This window comes from Trachemys scripta, chromosome 9 (genome assembly GCF_013100865.1).
Source record: "Trachemys scripta elegans isolate TJP31775 chromosome 9, CAS_Tse_1.0, whole genome shotgun sequence".
Taxonomy (NCBI): domain Eukaryota; kingdom Metazoa; phylum Chordata; order Testudines; family Emydidae; genus Trachemys; species Trachemys scripta.
The window spans coordinates 61,598,156-61,619,580 of NC_048306.1; the positions used below are offsets into that span (position 1 = coordinate 61,598,156).

General features: G+C 39.9%; 1 long non-coding RNA gene across 1 annotated transcript; it reads right to left on the reverse strand.

Annotated features, from left to right (window-relative positions):
- Positions 1-453: 453 nt before the first annotated feature.
- Positions 454-7,294, reverse strand: LOC117883135. Its single transcript, XR_004647190.1, has 5 exons — positions 7,180-7,294; positions 6,636-6,734; positions 4,394-4,459; positions 2,108-2,297; positions 454-1,151 (listed from the first exon to the last, which is right to left on the reverse strand). It is a non-coding gene; the product is annotated as an uncharacterized LOC117883135 (long non-coding RNA).
- Positions 7,295-21,425: the final 14,131 nt, after the last annotated feature.

The following is a 21,425-nucleotide window of genomic DNA, read 5'->3' on the forward strand; positions in this document are numbered from 1 at the left end:
GCAACTCTTACCCTAATTACAGGGTAGTCACTGTGACTAGCTGAACAAAGGAGCATAATTCCAAGACACAAAAGGAGAGAGACCTGAACCCTGGTTACAGGGTGGTCACACAGGACATGGTACAAAAGAGGCCCTACGCCCTCATTACCAGGAGATGTGACCTACACCCTAGTTACAGGGTTGTCATGCCGGCTAGAATGCCAACGGGGCACAATGCCAAAAGATCAAGAAGGTGGAGACCTGAACTCAAATTCAGGGCTGGCTCCAGGCACCAGCGCACCAAGCAGGTGCTTGGGGCGGCCAATGGGAAGGAGCGGCACGTCCAGGTCTTTGGCGACAGGTCCCTCAATCCCTCTCGGAGGGAAGGACCTGCCGCCAAATTGCCACCGAAGAATGAAGCGGCGGCGGTAGAGCTGCCGCCTAAGTGCCGATCGCGGCTTTTTTTTTTTTTTTTTTTTGCGCCATTTGGGGCGGCAAAAACGCTGGAGTCGGCCCTGCTCAAAATTACAGGCCCTGCTCAAAATTACCAATGGCACTAAAATATCCCTAATCCCTTATAAACAAAAGGGATTTGACCAGCATCTCTATTACGGGCGCTCCGTTCAGATTAGCCGGCTACAGGGGCCTAAGGCCAAGAGACCAAAGGCAGACCTTCTCCTGAATTTCAGGGAGTTCACATACCTCAAGGTACCAAAGACCTCAATCTGTCCCATAAAAGAGAAAGAGGCTTGTGAAATGCACCCTGGCTACAGGGTTGTCATGCTGACTAGACTGCCAACAAGGCATAATGCCAAAAGGGCAAGAGGGCAGAGACCTTACCCTGAATTACTGCTCAGGGGTCCAAAGAGCTCAATATTCCCCACATAAGCGACAGGAGCATGACTTGCACTCTAATTACAGGGTAATCATTCACACTAGCCAGTTAAAGGAGCATAATTCCAAGAGGCCATGAGAGCACAGAGCTGAACCCTAGCTACAGGGTGGTCAGACTGCTCAAGGTATTAAAAGGCTCAATAGCCCCACACGACCCGAGCCTTAACTATGGGGAGCTCACTCTATCCGAAGTCCCTTTCCTTCTTCTCCACCTACAGTGACTTGCTTTCTTTCCTCCTATTTTCTCGCCGCTTCTTAAAGGTTTCCTTCTTCTCTTTCTTGGAGGTGTTGAAAAGAGAGCGAGAGAGAGAGAGGTTAAGACCACCTTGGGACAGGGCTCAGCAGGCTCCATGTCCCCAACACAACCTGAGTGTGAACGAGCAAGGTGGCCTTGTTTTCCCTGAGTCTGCACATAACCTGGAAATCTGGCTCCAAGAGAGTTCCATGGCACCCTCATACTCTGCACTGGGATTCCACCACCTCCGAAGCCTCCCCTGGTGAAAACATTACCTAATAAAGTACTACTTCAAAGATAAGATCTCCAGATCTTCCTTTGACAACTACTACACTAAGCTTCTCTGAATTGTTAATACAAAGTTAGTACAGGTCAGGTGATTAAGGCAACTTTGAATTAACTGACATCTATAACTAAGTCAGTGACTAAAGCAATATTTATGCTTTCCAGCCTGAGCCTCCACTCCACTTCAGTGTTTTCTGAATTTTCCTGGTTCCCCATTCATCTCCTATGTCAGCATTTTCTCTCTTCAGCCTGGGATCCCCCCATTGCTGTTGTGTTAGCATTTCCTGCCCCTCGCCTGGGTCTCCATCCCTTCCCTCACCTTAGAACTTCCTGATTCAATCTGGCCCTCTGCCCCTTCCCCTTCCTCCTCACCACTAGCCTTGTTCCAATCTGCTTCAGTGTTTCCTGCCTCAGCATTAACCCCATTCTCCCCAACCTAAATATGAGCCCTGTACTCCCTCACCTCTGCGCTTCCCACCTCATTGAGTCCATACATCCTTAGGGGATGAGGCAGGGGCTCCAGGCCTGGGCCCTTGGCCAGGGTGGGAGCAGGGATAGCCCTGTGCAGAGGTGTGAGGGCAAAGCTGATCCTGACCACCACATCTCTTCCTGCAGAGAACCAGGCCATCGCCTACTGCCCCAGCATAGCTGACCACCCCACCTCTTCCTTCGGGACTAGGCCATCCCGTGCTAGCCCAGCCTGCCTCTACTTACAAGGACTGGGCCATCACCCATGGTGTCCCGGCACTGAGCCCATCCTGCATCTTCCTTCAGGGCCATGCCATCCCCTGCTGTGTCCCTTGCAGTTCTTGATTCATTTGGGCAATGATGATGATGGATTCTGGAGAGTGTCCTTTGCTGGCTGTCCTCTGGGGTCAAGCTTGACAGCTATTGTAACTGTGCCCTGAAAAATCAAAAAGCTAAGTGTTGTACCCAAGGATAAAAGGTATCAAGTGTATTTAGGATATAGAGGTAAAATATAAGAATTAATGTTTTAACACAGGGCCTACAGGGCTCAGGCTTGTATAATATTTACCTTAGCCAAACTAGCATTTAGGATAAATTAACATAAGTAAGTTAATAATTAAACTTGCTGCGCTTGTGTCTATGTCTGTGATATGCTGATGTTTTGAAAATATCAGCTATGTTTGGATAATAATGTCCATGAGAGATCAGTAGACACCACAACATGACTATTGGTTGCAGGGGTGAAATGTCAGAGACTGTTACTGTCGTGATAAGGTGACATAATTGTTAATGAGTAGAAGAGAAATAACAAGCTAGCCTATGAAAAATGGGGCACCCAAAAAGGAGTGAGGTGTGGAGGTTCAAATAAGGAAAAGGAGTTAAAACTTCATAAATATGGATGAGCCCCAGTTGGTGTCAGTGTAACACATTATAAAAGCTGTATCCTGGCCCGCATGCCTTGGTGGGGGAGACACCATGATGATGACCACTGGTGGTGCTGATCATGGTGAGAATAATGATGAATACGTCAGGTTTTTCCACAAGGCATGCCGTAAATAATGCAAACACAGTGGAACTTGGTTTATCTGATGTAATTGGGACCGGGGCCAGATCGCATAATCAAAAATTCAGATAATCAGCAGAATGAGCAAAGAGGTTATTTTAAACTGTGGAGTTGCTTTAAAACTAGCTGACCCCTTCCAGGCAGCAGGGCTCGGACTGCAGCTTGTAACTTACCACAGGGGGCCATGAAGCTGTGGGGCCCTGGGCAATTACAACAAAAAGGATGAGAAACACTGTTCCTGTTTGTGCGCTGGTGGTTCGGTTAATACTGAGAGCCAGATAATGGAGGCTTGGATAAACGGGGTTCTACTGTACTAAAATAAAAGGGATAACTGGTGCAAACACACAGGTGGGGCTACAAATATACATCACAAGTGAAATCATAATTACACTTTCATCACAAATTTCAAGTAAGGGTGTGGAAAGAGAGTCTTTTCCCTTCTCCTCTCCAAATGTACATTATGGGCTAAATTTTGTTTTGGCCAGAATTAGCACATCTCCACAAACTCAGCCTGCTGGTCAGAAGGAATGAGGATTAGCCACACCCATACTAGCTGGCCTCACTTTATCCAATACAACTTTCAGAAGAAGAAGAATTCCAGATCTGAAATATTTTGATTCTACTTAGCTCTTCAAGATGGAAGCACAGCCTGGAACGCACTGAAGCCACTTTGAGGACACATGAAGAAAGTGACCAACTACCTCTCGTTTTTTAAGTGCTTCCTATGGTTTGCAGACATAAGGCCAGATTGTCCTCTACACTGGAAAAGTACAGGAGACGAGATTTTATATGCTGAGTTTTCCTATGACTTTTGCACAGCTTTGCCCCGTATGGGCAGAAATTTGGCTCCATACACCCTCAAATCTCCTGCACAACACTGCATTCTGGTATCACAGCCTTCATGATGACACAGTTCCTAAAGAACAATTTTTTCCCTTAGGAATGTACTAGACTTCACTGTGTTACTTATATTTTATAAAGCTTCCCCAGAGTAGACATTCAAGATACCCATATATGGGCTTCATTCCCCATTTCTTCTACAAATTTCTCCATCTAAAGACCAATAAGAATAAGTTCTTTTGTGTGCAGAATAAATAGTGTCCTTTTCATTACCTACCAACTTAATTAAAAAAACAATTCATAAAAGCTCTCCAATTCTCTTTTCATAGAAAATTTTCATAAAAATATAGATTACTAAAATACCATTCTGCTATTCATATAGCAGATACATCAATACAAATTTGTTCAAATTAGAAAATAGAGATTCAAATGACCAGATTGAAGTACTACAAACTTTACTATAAACACATAGAGCAGTTATTGCTTTGATGAATTTGAGGAAATATTTTGCGCTGACAAGATCCTTTATTTCTAAAGACTGGATCTGTGGTCAGTATAAAAAGAGATTTCAAATTTCTGCAACACCAGCATGTTTAATATGCAGCTAAGTAGCTGATGCAGGCACTTACCCAATTTACTGTTTCCTCAAAACCTTGAAGTGTACTTTTGCCAGGGGGTGTTGTTGGAGTCAAGCTCTGAGTGAAAGAGAGATAATTTTGGAAACCCAGAGCTACATGAAAGTCTGTTTGTTTGGTAATAGAGAGCAATATATGAGGAAAAAATGAAGCAACATTTCCATTTGGCCAAACTATTAATAATCTGAATTACAGAAATTAACGATGAAAAAGAGCTGTTAAGGTGTTTAGTTTACCTCTTGTCAGGGCACGATTCTTCCCAATTGCCTTTAATGTAAGCAAACAAACAAAAGCAGCAGTAGAAAAATGTATTTGGTGGTTCTAGGTATCAGTATCTTGTGATAGTGCCAGATTTGCAAAAGCTGGCCTCCCTTTTTATGATGGCAAATATGGGGGCACTGGGTGGCAGACCTAATTTGTGCCATAATTATGCATGTGTGTAATTATTTGGGCACAATCATTGTCACATGGATGTCTGAGTACCTGACCTGCAGGAGCAATTAGATATTTAGACATCCAAGTAATGTTAATGCAGGTATAAATAACTATGCTGACAATTTTACAGGTGGGAAAAAAAAAAAGAGACTGGTAAAAGCCAGGAAGAAAATGCTGGTGATTACTCTTTAAAACTAACTTAAATACAGCACTAGAAAATAATAGTCCCATATTAGTAGGAGGAGAGACTAACACGGTTTTAACAGGTCTTTTCCATCTCTAATATATCAGACACACCAATTGAACATATTTTTGGCAAATATTCATTCAAATTGTATTCTGTCTTGGTCAATGGTGCAATTATTAATTGAATTATATTCATTTTTTTCTGTCACTACAGCTGCTAACAGACCAACTGAATTATACTTACTACACATTAAAAAAAACAAAAAACAAAAAACATTTGTCAGTCCAAAGGCCAAGCACCAGAAAGCCTTTTAAACTCTGAAATGTCATACACCATCCTAAATACATTGTCAGTGTCTTTTGGAAAAGGAAAAATGGTTGAAAGCCGACATTCTAATGCCACTGCTGGAACAGACACACGATTATCTTTATACCTGGAAGACAATATCGTCAGATAGAGATTCAGATGGACCATAATTTCAAATACTCATTTCAAGAGAATATTAAGAGTGCTAATGTCCACTATATTTCCATTATAGACAAAAATTATGTAAGCAGCTATGTCGTCAACCGGCACAAATAGCGGTGTGTCCTAGCTACTAGGGAGCACCTTAATTCAAGGCACTGATGCGCAATAATGAGTTGCAAGACAGAGCTTTATCAATCATCTGTACACGAAATGAGCATACACATGGCACTGAATCCATTCCCAAGCTCTTCTCCCATCATTCACTGGGCTCAATGCAACACCTGGAATAGATTTTCTGAGGGCAGACTCTTCTTTGGACTGGTCAGGAACTGGAAGGAGCTACCCCCAGGGCATTATGAGTAGACAAAACAGATTTGATTTATTCAGATGTTCTCAACTGGCTGAAAATCAAACAAAAATACTTCACTAAAACCAGTCCTTATAATCGTCTGCATTGATTATTGCTGTTTGGTAAATAATGCTCATAGCAGAAAGAACACTCACCAAAACATGCCATTTTCTCTGCTACTTTGGATGAGCACAGGAAACTCTCTTACTCTCAATTTTTCAATTAGAATCTGTGGAACCAGAAATATCCCCAGCATATTTCTGGTATTTTTGCATGTAACCTACTCTTGTACAGTTCTATGGATCGCTTGACTGATCTATATACATTTCACTGACCTTCAATTGAGGTCCAGACTGTTAGGCTGAGGAAAACATTTTAATATTTATTCTAATGTGTTTTTTTAAAAACATTTTAAAAGATGTTTATTAAAGCCACTGTCTTGGAATGGGTCTCTGAAGAATGACCACTTATTTTTAAAGGAAAGTGACCTGTTTATCCGCAGCAAGACATTGATTTCTACCTTGAATTTCCAAAATCATTCTGTTCATTTAGGATTGATTTTGTTAGATCTTAGATGGCAGTCAGGCCTGTCAATATTTATTGGAGGCCTCCAAGGAAAGCCAAAGTTATTGTAGGAAGTAGTATTGGCAATTTAGAAGGTGTCATTCCCCTTCTAAATCAGGACTGTCCCAATGCCCAAACACACTATAAAGAAATATTATGATGCTAGAAGTGATGTCTTGCAGATGAGATGCAAACCCACAGTCCTGACTATTTTTGGTTATTAAAGAGCTTACCATTTTCACGAGAGGGTCTACAATGAGAATCAAGGGCTCTCAGCACCTCTCAAAAGTTGTTTGGTACCTTCCAGAATCAGTCCTCACACTAGATTTGATCTGAGGAAATACACATATTACATAAGACAAAGGAAAACTGAGGAAGTAATGGTCTTAGAAATTACATTTGGGGTTTAATTTTAAAAAAAATATTTGTTTTTATCTTGCTGTTCTTCCCTACTGTTATCTAAATTTATATTATCTTCAAATTCTCTAACTATTGTTATAGTTTGATACTTCAAGCTACTGTTTCTTTTTAACTCTCAGTTCAGCATCTGTTGATTATCACTCAATTTTAGTTCCCAGGACAGAGGAAGCACGTGGAAAATGCAGAAGGGAAGGTCGGTAAATGGGAAGGAAGGTCAAGTGATTAATAGGAACACACTGAGAATGTGAAAAGAAAATTACACAAAAAGATGTATACATGATTCCGGTTGCATACCCTAATAAAAACTTTATGGACTATTAATATGCTTAACACATGCACGCACAGATTATTACTTACAAGCATTAGTGGTCTTCACAAAAGCTACTGATGTGGCTTGATAATTAGGTGGTTTCTGCCGAGCTTTTGCAGATGTGGTAGGTTTGGGGCGAGGATGTGCTTTCATCTGTCTGGAATTGACACAGCCTACAGAAAGAAGGAAGGTTTGATAATATTATGGAAGTTAGAGGTATAAATTAACTATTAGATCATCAAATCCACCAACCCTACAGCTGATGCTACAGCTACAGGGCAAAATTCTCTGGTGGAACTCCCTGTGAATTAAGTTTAAGTATCTTTGGAGTCCATTGTATTAAATGCAAAGGTTATGTGTTAGTGGATCAAAGGACTATATTGAACAATGTGGTATACAAGATCTTTTGGGACAATACACATAAAGTGGATTTCCTGGGAAATATCGAGGAGGTGGTGAATGGAAATTCTCCACCCCAGGTTATGCAAAAAAACAACCTTTTTAAGCTATACTCTGAGGAGCGGGACTTTGTCTGCTGATGACATGTCACATGAGGTCAAGATCAAAGGCTCAAACTGCATAAAGAAAAGACTGATCTATTAATGTGTGTGCTTATTCTGAGCTAAGACTGTATGAATGAGTAACCACAGAAAAAAAACCCTATATGGGGTTTGAAGGACTGATTCCCACCAGAGCCTTTGTGATCTCTGGTAAGTTGTAGGTTCTTTATCGTTTCAATATGTTTTTGCTGTAATTCTGTCACCTTAAGAATAAATGTGCTTGCTTTTAACAAGCTGTGTGGTAACTCATAAACATTGGCAATTGCATTGTTTCTAGCCTTCTGAAGAGAAAGCAAAGTGAAGACCTGGCCTGTTTAGGCAGTCTGACTTGCTGAGAATATCACAGTACAGGCAGGGATCTGTGCAGTTGTCCTGAACTGTGACACTCCTACCACCAGAAATGAGGATGAGCCGATGGCTCAATTCTGTCAGACCAGGGGTTCTGAAACTTCATTGCACCATGATCCCCTTCTGACAAAAATTACTACACAACCCCAGGAATGGGGACCAAAGCCTGAGCCTGCACAAGCCCCACTGCCCTCGGTGGGGGGACCAAAACCCAAGTAGTAGGGCTCAAGCTTTGGCTTCAGCTCCAGATCTCAATAAGTCTAATGCCAGCCCTGGCGACCCCATTATAATGGGGTCACAACCTCCTTTGGGGTCCGACCCACAGTTTAAGAACCGCTGCATTAGACCTTGATTAAGCAAGGTACTTAAACACATGCCTAATTTTAAGGAAACAAGTAGTTCTACTAAATTGAACCACGCTGACTAAAGACCTTACATTGCAATGCAAAGCACACCTCTTTGCACAGACAACCTCCCAATAAAATAGCCTCAACGTGGCCAGAGAACTTCCTTCACCCAAAGGTATCTTCCCCTAAAGCATTCTAAAGCATTGGGGGGAGGGATAAATCAGTGGTTTGAGCATTGGCCTGCTAAACTCAGGGTTGTGAGCTCAATCCTTGAGGGGGCCATTTAGGGATCTGGAGCTAAAATCTGTCTGGGGATTGGTCCTGCTTTGAGCAGGGGGTTGGACTAGATGACCTCCTGAGGTCCCTTCCAACCCTGAGATTCTATGATTCTATGAAAAAGATGCAAACTAATGGAAGGAGAGGAGACAAATAATCAGCTATGCTTTCTCTCTCCAACTAGGTTCTCAGTTGCACCCATCTTCATAGTGTCTGAGTGCCTGACTAGAGAGTAACTGTCTCTAGTCTTTGCCCAGATACTTCAGCAGGTTAAAAATATGTAGGTGATAGGCACAGAAGAAATACATAGCTAGACAGCTACTAAAAATAGGATGTGGGGAAAGGGCAAAGGAATGAGACCTTTTGATCCCAAACCTGTCAGCTTACTCCTCTTTCACATTAACTAAAGGAGAGTTATTAATATATTGGACAACTTAGATTATGATTTGCTAGGAAAGGAAGAAGCCAAATTTAAAGATCAGCCACAAGAAAAATATAGTTTAAGAATAGCACCACATGAAACCATATACTACAGCCAAAAACAACATAGCGGGACAAGGAGAAATGCAGTGAAATTTTAGGCCTCAGAAAATCTGTAAGTTCCTTACAGAAAGAAACACTGCTGTACTTCTTTAGACAACTGCTATTACTGAATCACTGTATGATGGCAACTGATTGCATTTCTTGAGCATTCATCCCTTAATGACCCTGCAACATTTCTAGTAAACACAGAGGTCTATTGAGAAATAGGTTGAGTGAGCATTTTTAGCATATCACCAGCATATTTGCATTGTTAATATGGGATGGATTTCTGACACCATACCAGGTTATGTAACTTATCTAAAGTGAAAGTCTAATTTGTGCACTCATCATGAGGCTATGCACTCTGTGTCCAAAAGCAAACTTTATGTAGGTATCTACCAATAGGAACATGTCGATCATAATCAGCTTTCCTGCAGACCAAAAGCCATGCAAGCAGAACAACAGGAAAGAAGTTTAACATGTAAATCCAGATATTATCATCTTAGTGAAATCTTTCACTGAGTTATTGAGATAACAAGAATTGATAGACTGGAGGAAAGCTAATGACTGGAGGAAAGCTAATGTGCCAATATTTTAAAAGGATAAATGGGCCTTTATAGTTATAGGCCTATCAGTCTGACATCAATCTGGGCAAGATAATAGAACAGCTGATACAGGACTCGATAATTGATTAATGCCAATCAACATTGGTTGATGGAAACCAGATCCTGTCAAACTAACAATCTTTTTTTGATGAGATTACAAGTTTGTGCAATAAAGGGAACGGTGCTGATGTAATATATTTAGACTTCTATACGGCATTTGACTTGGTACTGCACGACACTTTGATTAAAAAACTAGAAAGATATAAAATTAACATTGCACATTAACTGGATTAAAAGCTGGCTAACTGATAGGCCACAAACTAATTGTAAACAAGGAATCCTCATCGAACAGATTTGTTTCCAGGGGGGTCCTGCAAGGATCAGTTCTTGACCCTAACATTTTTATTAATGACCTGGAAGAAAACATAAAAAAGTTACAGCTAAAGTTTGCAGATGACACAAAAATTGGGGTGGTAAATCATGAAAGGGACAGGTCACCTATAAGAGTGATCTGGATCACTTGGTATGCTGAGTGCAAACAAACAATATGCATTTTAATAGGGCTAATATAAATGTATATCTAGGAAGAAAGAATGTAGGCCATACTTACAGGATGGGGGACTCTATCCTGGGAAACACTGACTCTGAAAAAGAGTTGGAGGTGTGGTGGATAATCAGCTGAGCATGAGCTCCCAGTACGATGCTGTGGCCAAAAGGGCAATGTGAACTTTGGATGCATCAACAGGTGAATCTCAAATAGGAGAGAGGTTATTTTACCTCTGTACTTGGCACTGGTGCAACCACTACTGGAATAATATGTCTAGTTCTAGTGTCCACAATTCAAGAAGGATATTGATAAATTGGAAAGGGTTCAGAGGAGAGCCACCACAAGGATTAAATTATTAGAAAACATGCCTTATAGTGACAGACTCGGGGAGCTCAATCTATTTAGTTTAACAAAGAGAAGGTTAAAGAGTTAACTTGATTACAGTTTATAAGTACCTACATGGGGAACAAACGTTTAATAATGGGCTCTTCAATCTAGCAGAGAAACATGTAACAGCCAAATGGCTGGCCCCTGAAGCTAGACATGTTCAGACTGGAAATAAGGTGTAATTTTTTGAGAGAGAGAGTAATTAACTATTGGAACAATTTACCAGGGGATGTGTTGGATTCTCCATCACTGACCATTTTTAGATAAAGATTGGATATTTTTCTAGAAGTTCTGCTTTAGGAATTATCTTAAGTTCTATGGCCTGTGTTGTACAGATCAGACTAGATGATCACAATAGTCCCTCTTCTGGCCTTGGAATCTAGGAACCCAAGCAAGAGCAGGAAGCAGCTGGAAGAGGAGCACTGTCCTTCTTGCAAACCAGAAGAGTGGAGGGGAGGGAGTAATATCCCAGCAAGCCCCCAAGAACCCTCTCTTACCTGGACTGGGCTTGCACCCATGACATTTGCAAAGGGACCAGCTTTCCTCATGACCTACTGTGGACATTACCCGTGTCACCCCTTTCCCCTGAGGGTCCGGGAAGGACATTTTCCCCTTACAGTCAGATTGGTGGAGGCCGGGGGGAAAGAAAGGTTCACATTCCCCACAGAACGTCTTGGACTCAGGGGTTAGGTTCTAGCATTGCAACTTAGTATTTAAAACCCATGGCAGATGTCCAGTACAGGTACTCCTTGTGGAAGGGATATAGTTATCAGAGAAAGTGGATCAGAAAAGGATTTGAAAGAAAGCATTTCTTAAGGGAGTTGAGGGCCCTACATCTGGTACAGTGGGAAGCTGACTCCCTCCTTTTAGAGCCCCTTTTTAGCTCAGACAAAGGCAGAGCAGCAGGGCACCCGCATTAGGATGGCTGGGACCAGGTTTTGCAGATTATGTAAAAATGATTAAGGAATGATGATGCCCTGCACTGTAAAATTCATTGCCAGGTTTTCCCAGATATTTTAAGGGAATAAACTTGCAGCCTAATTAAACCACATCCATTGCCTACTGTCTTTCTTCCAGAGTGGTCAGACAAGGCTCTAGTTGTTCCTCCTTTGTTCATTTGTGCTCATCTCAGTGATGCACAGGGATAAAATCCTGGTGCTGAGTGATCCCACTGATAAATGGGATAAGAATAACATGTTTGTTATGTGAAATTTAAAAACCAAAAAGCACAAATCATAGCTCATTAATGGATAGGGCCTTCAGCAAGAGAATATGGTATATGCCAATGAAGGTGTCCCCAAGAAGATGGACAAGGTGGGGAGGATGGGGGAGAGAATGAATACATAGATGACACACAAGGTAGTAAATAAGTTATCCACATTTTTAATTGCCTTCTGAATTTTTCTTCCAAGGTGAAACTCCCCAGGTCTAGTATGGGGCCATGGAAAGCCCTGTGTGAGTGATCCCAAAAGGAAAAAATAAGCAGTGAGTTTTCAATATGATCATGGATATATCAAAACTGTCAAAAATATCCAGTCTGCAGCAGCCAAGCTCCATGGTGACTCTCCATATAAGTGGTAGGGGTCACTGGCCACAAATCCTGCAGAGTGAGTGTGTAGAAAGCTATGTCTGCTACTAGATCACAGGATATAGTAATGGATACAGGCTGGCTAGGCAAGTGCTTCAAGTCCGGCCTCTGGGCTGGGAGAAGGGAGGATTCCATCTCAGTCCCAATATTTGTCCTCCCTGTGCAAAGCCTGTTTAGTTGGGCTTTGGGGAGAGTCGTGATGGGTATCAGAATTTCAGCCCTACTGACTATTATCCATCTAACATCACTTTTCTCATAAGGAAGAGGAGAAGATGACAAAGAAAAAGGAAATGGCAGGGGAAGTCATTAAATCCCCATAATAGCAACCCATTTCTCCTTTTATTAAAGTCACCCTTTTCATGTTTTTAATTAAAATATAAAAAATTAGAAATAGATTTGATCCCTTAGAATAGTTACATATGCTATTTCAGAAGAAAGTTCAGATTCTGGAGTCTAGCTAAACTCCCCCTCCCATTCCACTATCAAAAGTTACATGCTATACACGCATATTTAAAATATTAATTTACTTGGCATATCGTAGATCTATCTTCCCTGTAAAATCTGCAGTGCATTTAGTCTGAGAGATGCAGTCACCACTTTACTGGTTATTGATTCATATACCTGAAGCTGAATATTTTGAGATATATAGACCATCTTCTTGCTCACATCAGCTGAGATTGGTTTTTGTACACATTGTGATCTAGATCAGGCAAGCAAAAATTGTTGGAATAGTATATTTTTTTATTTCCACTTACCCATCCTCAGAAGCTAATGTGATTTAATACTATGAACTGACAAACGTATCGCATAGGTTTGTCGTTACAGCTCCCAGTAAATGGAAGACAAACATTTAACTGAAATCATACCACTGATGTTTTATTAAACTTTTTAGACATTATTTAAATATATAATGTACTATATATGTGGAGACAATAGACATTCGATGAGCTGCAGAGCCCTATCAAAGAACTTTGAACCTTGGTGATAGCCACGTGATAAATGTTATGAACCAATTAAAAAGTTTGCAAAACCTATTACATATATCCAAGGAAGATTCTAAAAAAAACTCTGTCAGTTAGCTTCTCTGGGTTTAGAAATTTTGTTGTGGCTCTTAAAAAGATTGTACGCAGATTCCTGCCACTAAAGTATTATTAGGAGAATAGCTGAATTCTGTCATGTGTGGAATCATCCCTTTCATTATCAGACATTTACATCGCAAATTATTAATCAGATCACTTCCAGCTTTCTTTCGGGTAATTTGGCAAATGAAGGCAGACAGCTTGATTCAGATGTTCACACCTCCCGTGTGTGCACATAAACTCAGATAACATTAGCCTTATTTCAAGAGGAGACTATTATTTCTCATTCAGTTACTGTAGAGCAAATTAACACGCATACATGGAATTATACTGCAAGTGTGTATTGAATCTTTATTCCTTCAATGTTAGTATAAATGATTACTGCTTGTCCTTGATAACGAACTGGGGAAAAATACAGAGAGCCACACTGTATAAATAGATTTGTTTTAAAGTATTAATGTTCATTTAGAAGTCAATTAGGAAATACACACACACATTAAAATGCAGATTTTAATAAAGCATTTGATATACTCTCTCATGAGAGGTTATACACAAAGTTCATTCAAATTTGGGATTAGAGGACAGTCACATGGAATGAAAACAGACGGAAGGAACAAAAACAAAGGGTAAAGATAAACACTAAACTATTGAATGGAGGGATGCATCGAGTGGGATACAGTACTTTGTCCTGTCATATTTAAAATGTTCTCTAATGATCCAGAAAAGGGAGTAAATTGACATTAGTAAAATTACATTTGGAGACACTGTCAACATCAATTAGGACACAGGAAAACTACCTAGTTCTCAAGAAGACTAAACAAAATATGTGGCCAAAAAAACAAATATTAAAAGATTCAACTTAGAAAGATACAAATTAACATATTGGGTAAAATAATATGAAACATATGTTGAATGGGAGAGAGCAATATCAAAGAAAGTAATGCCAAGTAATATAGGATTTCAAATTTTTTTGTCTTCTAATAAGTCTACAATGTGACATGGCAGCACAAAAAGACCAAGGCAATTTTGAGCTGCCTACACAGAGGCAGAATATGAAAACAGAACCAAGACTCTCTCAGTATTACTCTGGCAAGACCACACCTGTAGTATAAACTTGGTATCACTATACCAGAAAGATATCGAATTCAAAAACTGCGTGGTAGGAAATTCAGAAAAGATTCATCAGAATTAATAGGAGCCAATAGGTTCTGATTTATAAGTAAGGCTGGATTTTAATTGTCACTATCAACCAATCCTTTATAAGGTGCTAGACATGTTTTCATTGCACACCTGAAGACACAAAGAACTTCTGCTTACAATGTTAGCTTGTGGGAACTTTACTTTGAACTATTTCAAAAGGCTACGTATAATTTGTGAATAACTTGCTTTTATTAAAATTGGCTGTATTTTGGAACCAGTTAAATGTTCTGGAATGGCTTCTTCAGGAAAGTTTTTGTTCACTTGGAAGTTCATTCAGTTCTAGCAATCTTCATAGACACAAATTGCCTGTTTTACATTCCTGCAGTTATCATTTAGCAATGCAGAATAACATGAGAAGAATATTCTTGCACTGTGGACTACCTATGCATAAAGGCACCTAAATGCAATACATTTCCAATCTGGACAATATTGCGCAAGAACCTGAGAAAATAATGTTTCTCTTTTCACTGAGTCCAGTTGAGCTATTTCTTGAATTTCTTGCATATAGATTCTAAGGTATGCTTTCCATAGGACACTGTCCTGAAAGGTTAATATGATAGAACAGATCTGATCCTCCAACTGTAAGTACACCTCTATCCCGATATAACACAGTTTCACCTATAATGCGGTAAGATTTTTTGGCCCCGGAGGACAGCGTTATATCGGGGTAGAGATGTATATGAAGCCTTGGCAGAGTTAAAATCTCATTGCTTCAAAGAACTTTGCAGTTGGCAGATTAAAAACAACCATTCTGCTCCTGACTAAAGCTTATGGGCACAAATTATGAGGGTATTTTCTGGCTCTCTACTTTGAAGCCTTCCCTGTGATGGTTAGTAAAGCAGCAAAACCCAGTATCCTGTCATTCACAAGCTGAGCTTTCACTTGGTCTTCCTCATACTTCAGATGTATGCTGTGCTAACTCATTAATGATGTTTGATGTTGTTATAACTATAAAGGGAAGGGTAACAGCTGTTCTGTGTACAATACTATAAAATCCCTTCTGGCCAGAAACTTTAAATTTTTTTCACTGTAAAGGGTTAAAAAGCTCAGGTAACCTGGCTGGCATCTAACCCAAAGAACCAATAAGGGAACAAGATACTTTCAAATCTTTTTTTGGGGGGGGAGGGGGACGAAGGCTTTTGTTTTTGTGCTCTTTGTTTTGGAAGGGCGTTCGCTCTCGGAACTAAAAGGGTCCAGACATCAATCCAGGTTCTCCACATCTTTCTAAACAAGTCTCTCCTATTTCAAACTTGTAAGTAAATAGCCAGCCAAGGCGTGTTAGTTTTCCTTTGTTTTCTCAACTTGTAAATGTACCTTTTACTAAAGTGTTTATCTTTGTTTGCTGTACTTTAAACCTAAGACTAAAGGAAAGTCCTCTAAGCTCCTTAAGTTTAATTACCCTGTAAGGTTAATTTCCATACTGATTTTACGAAAATAATTTTTACCTTTTTCTTTAATTAAAAGCCTTCTTTTTAAAAACCTAATTAATTTCTCCTTGTTTTAAGATCCAAGGGGGTTGGATCTGTATTCACCAGGAAATTGGTAAAAAGTTTCTCAAGGCTACCCAGGGAAGGAAATTAGCCTTGGGATGGTGGCAGCGAACCAAAGCTAAGCTGGTAGTTAAGCTTAAAAGTTTTCATGCAGGCCCCTACATTTGTACCCTAAAGTTCAAAGTGGGGATACAGCCTTAACAGATGTGTTTTATGATAGGAACAATGTCACATTGTTGGATGCAGCAGTCTCTTGGCAAGAGATATACTCAAACTGGGGGAGGGGGGAGAGAGAGAGGAGGAATGTTGAGAGGGGCGCAGTGGAGCCCGAGCCGGCCCCCACTGGGGCAGGGAGGAAGCACCGGCCTGCCTGGCTCTTCCCCCAGTCCTGCTCCGGCCTCAGCCCCTGGCTCTGGTGCCAGCCGCAGCTCCGGCCCCGGATCCCAGCCCCAGCTGTGGGCCCTGTTCCCTGCCACAGCTCTGCTCTCAGCCCCGGCTCCGGCCCAGGCTCCTGACCACATCTCCACTCCCAGCTGCTGACCTTGGCTCCCAGGAGGACGCGGACAGATTCCATTATGGGAAAGGAGGGACGCAACAGAAACATTTTGGGGATCACTGCTTTAAGAGGTACTGTTCAAATAGACATTACAAATATTTTACCTATGGATGCTAACACCATGAATTACAATATGCTGAAGTGCTCAAAAAAGCATGCCCCATATCCCCTTTATAGTGTCGCAAACCGGGACCGGACTACAGCTGGAAGCTGAGCCATGGCTGGGAGCAGAGCTGGGGCCGGGAGTGGGGCCAGGGCCGGGGCAGAGCTGGGGGCATGTCAGGACTGGGTGGTGCTCCCTCCCTACCCCCTCTGGGGGCCATCCCGATCTTCCTTTACACTCCCTGTCGGGGTGCACCCCCAGTTTGGAGTCCACTGGTCTACAATAAAGGACAACCCAGAGAAAGCAGAACATGGCCTTGGCTGCGAGCCAGAATAGCAGCAGGAGAAAGTCCAGATGAATCTCCATACTGGAGCTCTTTGACAGGCTGCAAATTCAGAGCAAATGTACATAATGAAAAGGTTTTGGTCACTGAGGCAGTGGCACATACTAACCACTGAGGGAGAGAAGACTTGCCATTCGGCTACCACTACTCTAGAACTTTAATAAAAATAGTGAACAGCTAAGGACTGGAAAAAGCAGGAGACTAGAACAAAAATCCTGAGTGAGTCTAACTAGGCTTTCATTGAAAGGGCCTTTTTTTCCCCCAATGAAGTAGTAAATACTGAAGTTTGGCCGAGGCTATGTATGACAAATGCACAAAACCACTGTGTATCCAAAAACTTGGGTGACATCCATATTAGAAAGTTTCTTACCTATGAAATAATCAGAAACAAGCTTCACATTTGTGATGTGCTCCATGCAACTTTTATTCTGATTCTTAGTGATTCCAATCCATAAGGCAATTCATTCAGTAAAAATCTGTGGAGAACACACATTTTAAATTAATACAAAAACCTCAACCTCCTGTCCTCTCCCGACCCCTTAGCTATCTCATCCAAATACTTAAATGGAAATTTTCATCCAGGCACCTAAGAGGACACCTGTCCATTTTTAAATGTCATTCCTTTAATTTGTGATCTTAATCTATAAAGCATTATAATATACTGTATTTTAAGGGAAAAGCTTGATCCTAAAATTGGACCAACATAATCTAAAAGGATCAAGTGTATGTAGATTGTTGACCAAGAGCTAACACGTTGAATAATTCTTTTAATGTGACATGTATATGCTGCACATGGAAAAAAACCAATATAAAAATAGATTTTCCAATAATTAAAGAGAATAGCCATATATATCTGCATCAAAAACCCTGCAATTTTTATTTGTATTGCATTGATTTAGTAGACTGGCAAGTCAGCCTCCTCTAACTGCTAGTGGTAGGCATGAAAAATGGACATAATCAAAAGCAAAAAATGTTTAGGAATAGAGAGTACAAAAAGCAAAGAACCAATTAGGAATAAGAAGTGACGAGTTCAGTGAAAATAAACCCTAAATTGTCTCCAGAGAATATCCAAACAAACAACATGGCTTATAATTACAACAAGGAGTCTGGTGGCACCTTAAAGACTAACAGATTTATTTGGGCATAAACTTTTGTGGGTAAAAACCTCACTTCTCCAGAGGTTTTTACCCACGAAAGCTTATGCCCAAATAAATCTGTTAGTCTTTAAGGTGCCATCAGACTCCTTGTTGTTTTTGTAGATACAGACTAACACGGCTACCCCCGATACATGGCTTATAATTGTTAACTCCATGCTGAAATTAACACTAAAAGCTTGGTCCAAAGCCTGAGACCCCCATTGACTTCGGTGGGCTTTAGATCAGGCCCTAAGTTTGTAACAATCAAAGGATCAGAGAAACCAGGCCGCCATTTGCAAATACAAATCAGTTATTGCGTCTTTTGTACAGCACTCCTTTGCACCTTTCTCAAGAGTGGCTTTGAAAGTGCCATTTAGGATCATTCTTTTATAAGAACGAAACATAAAAACTGCCATATTGGGTCAGACCAATGGTCTAAGTAGCCCAATATCTTGTCTTCCAACAGTGCAAATTGCCAGACGTTTAAAAGGGAGTGAGCAAAACAGGGCAATTTTCAAGTGATCCATCCTCTCTCTGTCCAGCCCCAGCATATGGCAATCAGAGGCTTAGGGACACCCAGAGCCTGGGGTTACATCCCTGACCATCTTAGCTAACAGTCTTTGATGGACCTATCCTCCATGAACTTAACTTGGACTCAGTTTTGGCCTTCAGAACATCCCCGGTAACGAGTTCAGCAGGTTGACTGTACATTTTTGGAAGTATACTTCCTTCTGTTTAAGCCTGCTGCTTATTAATTTCATTGGGTGATGCCTGGTTCTTGTGTTATGAGGAGTAAATAACACTTCCTTATTCACTTTGTTCACACCAGTCATAATTTTGTAGACCTCTGTCATATCCTCCCTTAGTCTCTTTTCCAAGCTGAATTGTACCAGTCTTTTTAATCTCTCCTCATATGGAAGCTGTTCCATACTCCCTTCTCTGTATCTTTTCCATTTCTTTTTTATATAGATCTCTCTCTATATATATATATTTTGGACATAGCAGGCAGTATTCAAGGCATGGGCATACCATGGCTTTATAAAGCGACATTATGATATCTTTGGTCTTACTATCGCTCTTTCCTAATGCTTTTTTGATTGACACAGCACACAGAGAACACATTTTCAGAGAACTATCCACAATGACTCCAAGATCTTTCTTGAGTGGTAATAGCTAATTTAGACCCCCTCATTTTGTATGTATATTTGAGATGATGTTTTTCAATGTGCATTACTTTGCATGTAAGAACACTGAATTTCATCTGCCATTTTGTTGCCCAGTCATCTAGTTTTATGAGATCCATTTGTAACTCTTCACAGTCTGCTTTGGATTTAACTACCTTCAGTAATTCTGTTTCATCTGCAAACTTATGATTCAGAAGTGATGCAGCATGTACTCCTTTAAGGCACTAAAGAGGTGAGTGTTCAGGTCCACACGTAACTTGACATTTTCAAACACAATAAAGCACATAATGGATTTTCTTCAAAATTTTATTTCAATTTAAATTATGGGGCCAGCCAGATTTTCTGGTAAGAAATGCATTTTTTCTCAGGAGAAATGAAATACTTTCATGGAAGTAGAATTACAACTGTATACATCAATATTTAAAAAAAAAAAAAACAACAACCTCACATTAAATAACTTTTAGTAATATCTTTAAGCCTTCACGCAGATGAGAAGAAACTACTTCCAGTACAGCAGAATTTTTTAAATATGAATAGCATGTCAAATGATCTTAAATTTAAATACAACTTTTTTCTTGAACGCCAACATTCAAATGCTTTCATATGTTAAAAAAGTTATCATATCCACTGTTTCCCAGTCAGAGAGAGAAAAACCAATACCCCAATCCAAATTTCTTCACTTCTTTACATATATAAATTTTAGCATTTCTACATTTTTCTAAAGTGGAAGCCTTGTGTGTTATGGAGAATAACTTGGCAAATAATGTTTTCTTCCACTCAACTATGATAAACCAAAATATAAGACTGCTAGTGCTGAACTATAATACCATCTAATGGCCAATTTTGCCTGCCTACCGAAATGATTTTAAAAATAGAGATCTCTCATTTTCAGTAAGATTAATTTGCTATTTTCCAGGAGACAATATGAATCAGTTTGCAATGGACAGATTAAGAACCTTAAAGAGATCAATGACAATGTTAAGAGACATTTTATATTACCAGAGTGAAAACACCCAATTTTTTGGAGCTATTACCTGATTTCCCTCACAATGGCTTCAAAATTAGCTAAAATGTCAATCAGGGGTTTCATCTTGCTAACTGAAAATAATTTTAATTAGTAAGAGGACAGAAAGCAATGAGCAATTTTATGGCATTCTCAATCAGGTTCAGCCATGTAGAATTTGAACGTTCAAACTCCAACTCATAAGTTGGTTGTGATTTTAGCATAATTATAAGATGAACAGATACAATTTTAATAACATTGTTTACAAATATTTAGTAGATGTTTTTTGTTATGGTCAGAGTAACAAAAGCCAACATGGTGCAAAATCAGTTTGTTTGTTTTTTTATAAATACTGATAGTTTGCAGCATTTAAGAACAGGACTTGACAAAATTAAATCATTTTGTTACAAGTAGGCCATCTATGAAATTATTTTTCTCGAAGTCAAGGGGAAATTATTCACTTTCATAACTATTGTACTGAGATATCTACTGCAAGAAAGCAAAGGTGGTCTCTGTAGACTCCCCAGAAGAAAAAGGAATCAATATTAGTTTATCATAATCTTGACCATTTACAGAACACAGCACTAATTTAAGTGAATAAGGCCAATATTAACCAGTAAGAATACAGATTAAAGGATTCCAGTTCTATATTTTAGCCTAACCTAATTGATGGCACCCCATTAGATAAGTGAATACATATAAATTGTTTTTTTTCCTTTTGATGCTGCAGTATTTAAGAAATGTTAAATCAGCATTCTCAGATGATCTGAAGTATTCAGCTACATATGAGCATTCATTTTGCAGAACTCAATATTAAGTAATAGTTACAGACTAATACAATAACATTCCTCTGCTGTACAAATTAAATCATATTTTTAAAGAAATGAGCAGCCTAGGAGTTATATACAAAAGAAACCAGCAAGCATTGTTGAAATGAAATGCGAAGTGTCACTGCTAGCTCTACTGTTTGAAATACCTTCAAAGTAAAATTAACAAAACCCTTAGAACATATTTCCAAG